Source organism: Odontomachus brunneus, unplaced genomic scaffold (assembly GCF_010583005.1).
Source record: "Odontomachus brunneus isolate Ranch 3 - 2012 unplaced genomic scaffold, Obru_v1 Obru_scaffold_108, whole genome shotgun sequence".
Lineage (NCBI taxonomy): Eukaryota > Metazoa > Arthropoda > Insecta > Hymenoptera > Formicidae > Odontomachus > Odontomachus brunneus.
The window spans coordinates 1206806-1217041 of record NW_022639558.1 but is presented as its reverse complement, the minus strand read 5'-3'; the positions used below and the strand labels follow the sequence as shown (position 1 = coordinate 1217041).

At 39.0% G+C, this 10236-nt stretch overlaps 1 protein-coding gene across 5 annotated transcripts in view; it reads left to right on the top strand.

Annotated features, from left to right (window-relative positions):
- Positions 1-10236, top strand: part of LOC116849230 (potassium voltage-gated channel protein eag) — a 138681-nt gene that overhangs the window by 17936 nt on the left and 110509 nt on the right. The window lies entirely within an intron of this gene.

Sequence of the window (10236 nt, the reverse complement as noted above, 5' to 3'; positions counted from 1 at the left end):
AGAGAGAGAGAGAGAGAGAGAGAGAGAGAGAGAGAGAGAGAGAGAGAGAGAATGTATGTGTGCAGTCAGTAGCGTGGAACTGTACAGGCGCGCCCTTGAATTTAACAGCTCTCGCACGGAAGGTTTACACGTATACAGAGAAGGCGTATCCTTCGAGCTCGGGCTTGCTTGCTGAATTTTCTCGCGTTGTACTTTGCCGTAAGGCTTGCTGGTGGAACCGCCCATCCACGATCGCGGCTCGTCTCAACGGGGTCGTTCGGCGGTTACGTAGACGATAGCGTGGACCGCGTGGACCGAGGAAAGTACGACGCGGATCGATCGATCTCTAGAGAAGATGAAAAAGGGTAGTAAAGCTAGCGCCGTGCCAAAAACGTCCAATGACGGTGGACACATATATAATGTGTGTATATATATACAGGGTGTCCCGCCACTACCGCATTATCTCTTAAAGACGGATTCCTGAGGTAATTTGAATAAAAAAATCCTAATGCAAAACTGCTATAATACTTTTCAAATTATAAACGATTAAATTTGACCAATTATATTGTAAAGTACGCTCAGATACGGAACACGCAATGGTACAGATGCATGCATATATTATTCCTTTTCCAAATATTGGTACGGAAATTCCATACATACAACAATGTATGTAATAATGTATGTATTTTTATCATTTAAATAAACATATCGCAAATAATAACAATTTTTTCACAATGTTATAAATAAAATATCACAATATATTTATGAGAATCAATAAGCTGTCACACATTTGACGTTTCTTTCAGAGATTTACAACTAATTTCTTATGCAAATTCTCACGTATATACATGCACCTATACCATTGCGTGTTCCGTATCTGAGCGTACTTTAGCTAATATACTTGGTCAAACTTAATCGCTTATAATTTGAAAAGTATTATAGCCTTGACAGTTTTGCATTAGGATTTTTTTTATTCAAATTACCTCAGGAATATGCTTTTAAGAGATAATGCGGTAGTGGCGGGACACCCTGTATATATGTATATATAACTCACATTTCTTGGCGAGACGCTCCATAACGCGCCGTCGCTCTGACACCGAGTTGGCTATTCTTCGTTGACACTGTTAGCATTAATTGTCGCGAAAATGTTGGACACAGAAACTGAGAGAAATTGCTGGCGCGATGGATGGGATTGACAGTTTGTACATCATGTGTATGAGAAGCAATATGCATTTTTAGAATTTGCTCGAATATGTGATGTGTGACAGGTGTATTAGACAGGTAAAGCACGTATTTATCCCGACAAGAATATATATTGAGAGAAACTGTGAGAGAAGAAAACGTGAAGAAACGACGTAATAATTCCTCCCTTGCTCTTCCGTAGTGCTATTGCTCTACGTGATATCTCTTTGTTCGTCTTCGCAATTTATTTCTCCTAACTACGTAGTAAATAAAAAGTGAAAGAGAAGATCGCAAATTCATGAAGCAGGCCTCGAAATGTCTGTAACATCGAGTATCTGATGTTGCGTTTATACACACAGAAAAATATTCTATCACTAAGAAAAGTGATTACACAATCTACTCTCCTTTTTTTGATTCCTAATGGTTATTTATGGCAAAGAATATTTTCTTGAAAATAGTCTTAAGATGTACTTATTACTAGTTTGAGAAAACTCATTATCATGTACTCAAAAGGAAAATTTTTTATTTTTTTTTTCATAAAAATATGAGAAAACTGTATCCAAAAGAAAGTTAACAGAGAGCATTCTAATAAGTAAGTCAAATTTTTGTTCCAACTTAATGTTCTTGATAAAAATGCTAAAGAAACTTATTCAAAATGTATTTTAAGTAAATTTGGTACTTACATAAACTGGCAGAAAAAATATCTAAGTAGTAACAAATCTTTACTCGCTGAATACTAATGACATATTCATTTATACTAATGCAAACAATTTTTCTAATAAGAAAAGACTTTTTTTAAGACCTTAGCTTTTGATAAAAGCCGAACATTTATTTTAATTTAATACTTCTCCTTGAAATGTTAAACTTACTGAAGTTCAGAATATGTTTGAAATAAATTCGATGCTTGAACTTACGACATCTACGAGTATATATAAATTACGAAATACTCGAAACAAGTTATTTGAACGCGGTATGTATTTTTCTGTGTGTAAATGTCTGCATTCATCGAAAAAATTATATACGCATCAATTTTCTCTATTTTACTCCACTATATCACGATTGTGAATTTATCACAGAGAAAGGTAATCCCAGGCAATCACTCTTTTCGTTGTTATCGAATAATATTGACCCACGGTGGCAACGAAGTTCAAGATTCGATGCTCGGCTCGCGTGGAGAAGAGAGATCTTTCCCACGAAAATCATGATGCATTTAGAGATTTCGGAGGAGACGCGCAAATATGAGAGATGGAATAAAGTTTTCCGTAAAGGCACGTACGATATGAAATCGTCGCGGAATAAAATCTGTGTGCGCTGTAGCAACGGGACGACGACGTCGACGACGACGACGACGGCGACGATGTCGCGGTGCGAGGGCGTTTTCACTTGGACAATCTCGACGGTTGCGTGCTACGCGCTACACATCTCGATCGGCCGTTGTTCCTTTGCGCGGGTTTTTAGCGCGAAACTAAGCATCGATCGTGCGAACTACTTTTCTACTTTAGGCCGACCTTCGGGCGATATTAGAATTCTTGTAAATCCGGGCGAACTCGGCCTCTCTTTTCTAATATTGGTAACATTTGCCTGCACGCGAGGCATGAGTACATCTATCCTGCAAACTGGGACAAATTGGAAATGTCACATAACGCCGAGGACGCCGACGACGATGTAACATTGAGACAATGGTGTCGAGGCTGCGCAAAATCTGGCGTTTCGCTTCCGCACGACTTTTCACCGACTCGTCGAGAGAGTTTTTAATTTATGGACGCTTAACATATCGCTCACGTACTATCGTGAACTTCAACTCGCGCGAATTATCTTATGTCTATTCGTGTCATCGTCATTTCCCGAGTGTATCCGCTCTCTTATTAATGGGGTTGTATGTACATTTATTTATTGACTCGCGCGTAATAGTCGTCGTTGCGATACGTCATATCGTTAAATCGCTCTTAGAACTCTCCCCGATAATCGATATTGTATTGTTATTCACGTTCATTACCAGTCTGCGAGTTTAGTTCATTACCGCCTGCTTATAGAGCTCCGTCGTGCTTTAATAAGGTTAAGGCAGTCTTGGGCCGCTCAAGAGACAGGCTTTTCTTTACCTTGAGCACCGATAATGCCACTCCAAGTTCCCCTTCGACGTACATCTCGGCATCCATCTAATCCGTCTAGCCATCCAGCACTTGGAAGCCCTTCACTTACTCACCCTCGGCGTTTTGGTGGCTCCTTTCGTAGAAAAATACACGATTGCTACTTGTATCCTGTAGGAACCAACCTCGTAGAAGTCGGTAGTTCGCCTTTACATGAGTATTTGTCGTGGGAACTTGAATCGTTCTCAATTGAACTTCATGATGACATATCGAAGGGGACGATTTGTCTATGTTGGATAAATTATTCAATGCAACTGTCCACTTTGATTTGCGTTCGCGTGCACGCGTATCGTAATGATTTATGATGTTGTTGCAAATCAAACAGTCTTCTAAACACAGTCTCTTAAAGTGAATCAACAAAAATATTTTTGAATCAGTAAGAGGAGTATATCACCGGTGATCAGTGAATATCCACTGATTGTCGATGGAAATACTTTACTGTTTCGTCTTACAGATTTGGACTAATGGAGGTAAGATTTTGCTGTAAAAAATTTGAATTCGTTACACGCTATATCAAATCCAATTTTTGGGCGATGAAAATTATAACGATGAAATTAATAGTTTCCATGCGCTTTGCGTACAACAATCCTGCCTGTGTTTGCAAACTACGCCAATAATAGAAATAGTTGCTACTGTTAATTGTTTTTTCAGCGAGGTTTACTTTCAGTGAGGTTTTACTGATGTGATGTACTTATAACCAAACCACCAAGCACATTTCAGTAAAGAATACACCAATTGCATTTTAGAGAGCACAATTTCAGTCGGAAATTTCTATAAGAGAGGAATGAAGAAGAGAAAGAAAAGTGTGACCAAGTTTCGTTCCTTTTCCGTGAGATTTTGTGAAACTTCGAATATTCCAATAAATTATACATCGATTTTAAACTTATGTCGAGTAGATTAAGAATATAAAAACTCGATATTATTTCCGTAGTCGTTTGGAAGATAAACATTTGAAAAGGTTGCGATCTCAACAAACAGTCATACTAGATATTGAGATTGCAACTTTTTGAACCGTTTATCTTTTAAAGGCAACTTCGAGAATAATATCAAGACTTTATATTCTTAATCTACTTGGCTTCAAATCGATGTATTAATTTGAATATTCAACGATTTTGAAAAAGGGGCGAAATATCTATGAGCACTTGGCCGCATTCTTTCTGATGTTTTCCGTTTAGAAAACTGCGTATTTACATTTACGCCGCGGTATAAGTTTATAGTTTACAATCTAGCTGTTCGCAAGACTTTGTCTTGTCTATAGTTATGTTTAGTAAGGTAAACCGATAAGTAATCGGGAGTAAGTAGTAAGCAGAGTTATAAAAATATATCTTCCCGCCGAAAATTAAATGGTTCGTGCACTCATATTTGAGATTTTATCTTAACGCGATGATTTAGACGTCACCTAAATTGAACGGCGCTGCTTTAAGAGCACCTCGCGGTGCGCACCGCGTTTAGATAGTCCCATAAAATACATTTTACGTTGCTGTAAATTTTCCCGAGTAAAATTGATTTGCGCATTAGATAATTAAAGTCGGCTGACTTGTATCAGCCGACCTATATCGATACACGCGATATATTTCCCAAAATGCGAACATCGAAACACTATGTACTCTCTAAGGTACAACCAGGATATTATTTACTGAAATACTATATTTACCACTGATGGTTTACTTATAATTAAATAGCACTGCAGTCACAGCAAAATCTCGCTGAAAGGATCAGCTAATAGTAGCGATTGTTGCTATTATTTTAGACGCAGTTTGCCAGCACAGACGGTGTCACCGTACACAAGGCGGCATGGAAATGGCGTTGATTCCGTTGCCGCGAACGCGGAAAGCTCTATTTAATGACGAATTTGCATACTACAGACTTTGTAGTGAAATCTTATCGCCGAAATGAAATTTAAGTGGTTTAAATCAATGAAATGTCGGACGGAGGAGTAAAGTAGGAGTATTTCTATTGAAAATCATGGAACGTTCACTGATTATCGATGAAATACATCTTCTATCGATTAACCAATTAACTTTAAGAGAATAATAATAACTAAGCGAGCTTTGCCCAATTTTTCACAAGCCTTCGACGTATCTTGATACTTTTTATCTTCTCTGTCAACTTGGCGTGTTCCAAAGATCATTATTCGTGATTCATTTCGAGTTTGTTCGCGGCTGTTCGCCATGTTCGCGGAAAGTAAAGAGATACAATGCGAATCCTCACTTCTCTCGAATTTTCGCTTCTCGACACGAACGAGTCACTATTCCCGCGCGAGCTCTCGCAAGTATCACCGAGAGAGACCTCGTCGTCTCTTTGGGGAAATAGCGCGACGGGCACAACGGATGCTCGTAAGTTAATGAACATCAGGGTGCATCGTCACCTTGGTTCTATCGTGAATATCAAGTGGCGAGTGCAACTTTACAGTTTGCATTAAGCGAAGTTCCGCTCTTTGCGAACTTTGAGCGCGGTGGCTTTTGGTCTGTGCACAAAGTAGCCCCCGCTTGTGTAGGGTGTATATATGCGCTCCTCGTTTGTAATTATACGGACGGCGCAAAAATAGACTGTCACTACTGTACAATGTTGTTGTTGTTGCAAATGCACCATTATGGAATTTACACTCGTGGGACTCGCAGCGCCGAATATCTCAATTTACATGCGGATTTCTTGATTTATCACGTCGTTCGGTTATTACGTCAGCGTGTTTGGTTTTATGCAGAATGACAGACTATGATGATACATTTGATGGCTTATGATGTATGCGAATACATCATGCGAGATCATTTTTTACATATACAATTCGCAATTCCGTGTTTATGGCGAAACGATCGGCCGGCGTTTCGCGGCGGGAGAAAAACAGCGGACTAAGGTTTTGCACGCATTTGCTACGGCGAGCGAGACCGGGGGGATGATATCAGCGGGAATCGCTACGCACGCAAAAACAGAGACCAGAGAAAACGCGCGGATTTGACATTGTCATTGCCGCTTGTATCTTGATGATGCTTCGAGGAGGCAAGTGGACTGGAAAGGAGAGCGATTCCCTTTTTATGAGGATTTCACCGACAACATGATTCGAATGCAGAGAGAGGTGTAGGAACGGATAAAAGGCACATCCACGACCATTTTCCGAACAGCTTTCCGCACGATTGGTCATATCCATGTCGAAGAGACGAGCTTGTTTTCCAAACGGAACTAAGCTTCCGCTGATCAACATGCGCTTATAAAATACACGAGCACGGTTATATGCATTACGCTCGACTTATTAAATTAAATTATTTTATGTTTGATTTATTATAGCAAATATCTTATTTTCCATTCGCAAGTGCGTTGCGTTCACAGAAGTATAAAGAGTAAAAATAATTAATCTCGCCAAAAATAATTGTCATTTTTCGGCGTCAACTATACTCTTTTTTCGTTTTAACAAAAATGCAATACTATACATGTAAGATTATTATTGTCAATGCTGTAGTAACATTTACTACAAAAATGATTCTCTTGATTATAATTTTCTTATGATGTATGATTATACAGTGTATGATTATACAGGCAAATACCAAACACATTTTTTCCTTAGTACGAAAATGGTTTGGTAAAATGGTGTAACCGCGTACACACACAACATTTAAAAATTTATGAAGCTAATTTACAATATTTATGCAGTGAGAGAAAAAGTAATTAATCTTATCAAAAATAATCGTTATTTTCGCTATATCTTCTTGTTGTTCTAACAAAAAAATGTAATAGTAGTGATATACATGTAAGATCATTATCACTAACAGTTATTACAAAAATATAGTTTTCCTAACTATAATTCTTTTACTATAATCATAGTGACAAATACCAAACACTTTTTTTTTCTTAACATGAAGGGAAGAACAATATATAAAATTTGTCCTCTTCTTATTATTGTTGCCTAGAAATCCTAATTCCAAAGGCCATTTATAAGAAATGAATTTATAAAATGGTAAGTCTGGAATTTCCGAGATGTATCGTGATCGTGAATCTACGGGATTGTGAACGATAGGTTGACTTAAATACTACCTTACATCCGTGACTTAATTATTCGACCGTTACTGCGAGCAGTCCATCAGTGGCTACTGACAAAGGTAGCTTCGTAAAACGCGTTGTGGCTAGAAATTGCCGAAGCAGTTCAGGTAGCATACGTAGGTGTAAGGTACCGCCCGCCTGTTCCGATCGATTCGAAATTAAACATGGAAGAGCCGTTGCATACGATGCACGAGAGGAAGTAATCGAGGCAACCTTGTCGTGCTACAACAATAATCGCGGTTGTAGTTCAGGATGATGTTTCGACGCAGTTGAAGTTTCCGAGAATCTTATCACGGCGCGTCACCTCGCGCGCGTGCTGTATTTGCGATTTGTACCTGCAGGTAATCCTTCTTGAAAATCGATATCGACACTTTTCCCGTCGGTGTCGTCGCCATCGACGGCGGCGATCTCCTCTCGGCGACCTGTCATTTTACTTCAAGGTAATTCAAGAGTGAGAGAGTGAGAATATTCAGGACTCAAAAGATTACGAACAGCGATCTCTATCGTGATGTAGCACGTTCTTCCTCGCGGGTTAAAATAACACCGTAATCGCTCGCAATCGAATCGCGATTCTATATCGAGAAATCCCGTCCGTTGCTTCGTAGTTAACCGCGGAATTCCGTGTCTACGTTGGACTATATTTCCCCATGTTTGATATGTACATATCTCAGATAGTTAGAGGTCAGTCAGCCCTTAGTACTACTTGATACGGGATATGTAATTCGAGTACACGTTGAATTAACGCGGCGCAAGAAGGTCGCGATAGGTTCCAAAGTGGATCAAATAAATTTTCTCTCGACCCTGCTGCACCATTCGATCATCCAGAGAAAGAGAAAGGAAGACGCAGAAGAAGAGAGGGGTGGGAGGGGAGGAAAGAGAGAGAGAGAGAGAGAGAGAGAGAGAGAGAGATTGATGTGAAGAATTGAAAAATGTAATTTTTATTCAAATCGAAAGATCGGAAGTGATAGATTGATCTATGCGGGTTTCCATAGTATAAATCTCCAATGCAATATATATATATATATAATGTATATATATATATATATATATATATATATATATATATATATATGAATATATATATCGTGCATATTATATATTTCTACATTATACATTTCTCGCTCTTGTGTGGGATTAGCTCCAAGATCCGTTGACAAAATATTTGCATTTCTCGCCGGTCCATCTTGTTTACGCGGTATTCTAATGAGAGACGCTCGATTCATGCGCTACATAGACACAAAGCTATAGGAACACTGCGATGCAGCGTGCGGACATGTCAAATTATATACTCGCTATATATATTTCCGCGATGCGATACACATACACACACACAGATATAAACACATACAGGCACACGCTTGCGCAGCCGACCACGCCCGGCTAATACGTTTGCGAGATACAGAGTTCATCGGTCCCGTAGGACGATATACATATGTGTTTGTAAACATCTCGTTTCCGAATTTATAACCAATTCTAGGCGTATCGCGCGGGCTATTTTTGGCACGGGCCAAAACCGGCGATATGTTCTCGCGTACGCGAGTGCATCACGAAGCTACTAAATCAGGAAGTTTCCGAATGACATTAAAAGTTCAGCCGCGACGGTGCACTCCCACCGGCGAGCGAGAGACACTTCCGTCACATTATCCGGGGACAGTCGCGAACTATTACGTGAGGCCGATTTGCGCGAATCGAGTTCCTTCCCGGGGTAAAACGCTGAACTCCGGGGATTGGAAAGTCGAATGTTACAGACGGAATTGTATCCGTAACGCGACATTCTCACTGCCTCGAAAGTCTACCTAGATCATAGTTCGCAACGAAATACTAGATCTACTACACTGTCTGTGTCACAATAGACATTTCGCGAGTATTACACGCGAAAAAGAAAACAATTGTGGCAGCAAGAATCTGTGTGTTAGTTAAATCTCGTTATAACGTACACTCAAATAAATAGCCCTGCCGCCATAGCGACAATGATCTAGAAACGAGAAATTCGCCAAGATAGATAAATGACTAGCAAACGTTATAATATATTGCATACGTTTTGTATTTAATCAATATATTATAGATGACAGAGATGAAATTTCTGTCTGGACCATTTGTGAGATTTAGCAAGAAAGTCTTTTTGTGTTACGCCCACCCGGATTAAGATCAATCACACTTTTTATAAAAGTGACTGTGTTAGAGAAGGCTAACGCGACGAGAGACAAACGAATATATAATCCTCATACCCACCTAAGTTTACCAGCAAATTCTACACGGGAAGAATATCATAGTTTCTTTTCACATAACTTCTTTTCGATTTTATTATGTTTATGGTAATTCAGATAGGCTGTTAGTAAGATCTATCTTTATAAGGAACATAGTAAAAACATAGCAGACTTTGCTGAAAACGTAGCAAGTGTTTCAGTGATACATCTTAGTATTATTCAGTTCCTGAAATATAAGCAGCATATCTGAAATGGAAGAATAATGAATTACTGCGAAACTTATCAATCCATTTCTCGGCTGCAGAATTTTTTACAGCAATTTTTACTGTAAAATTCTCTCCGTGTACTACAGACAATTCTCTAACCGATACAAAAAACAGCGATAAATTTTAACTGTGTGACATTTGGAATTTTATTTGAAATTTGATATAGTGACAACAATAGCAAAAGTCTTAGTTATATCAATAAATATGTTTCCAGCAAACCGCACGAAAAAAGCAACTTTGTTAGTGCAACTAAATTTTCTGTTATCAAAGAATCAGATGAAAAACTCGGTTGTAGGAAAGATTCCTATAGGAGGTTTTTGCTCAGCCAATTGCTAGTCGGTTATCTCAACCGAGTTTTAAGGCGGCTGAACGTCCACACGACCATTTTGGGTCACAGTAACAGAGATATTATTTCTCGTCAGC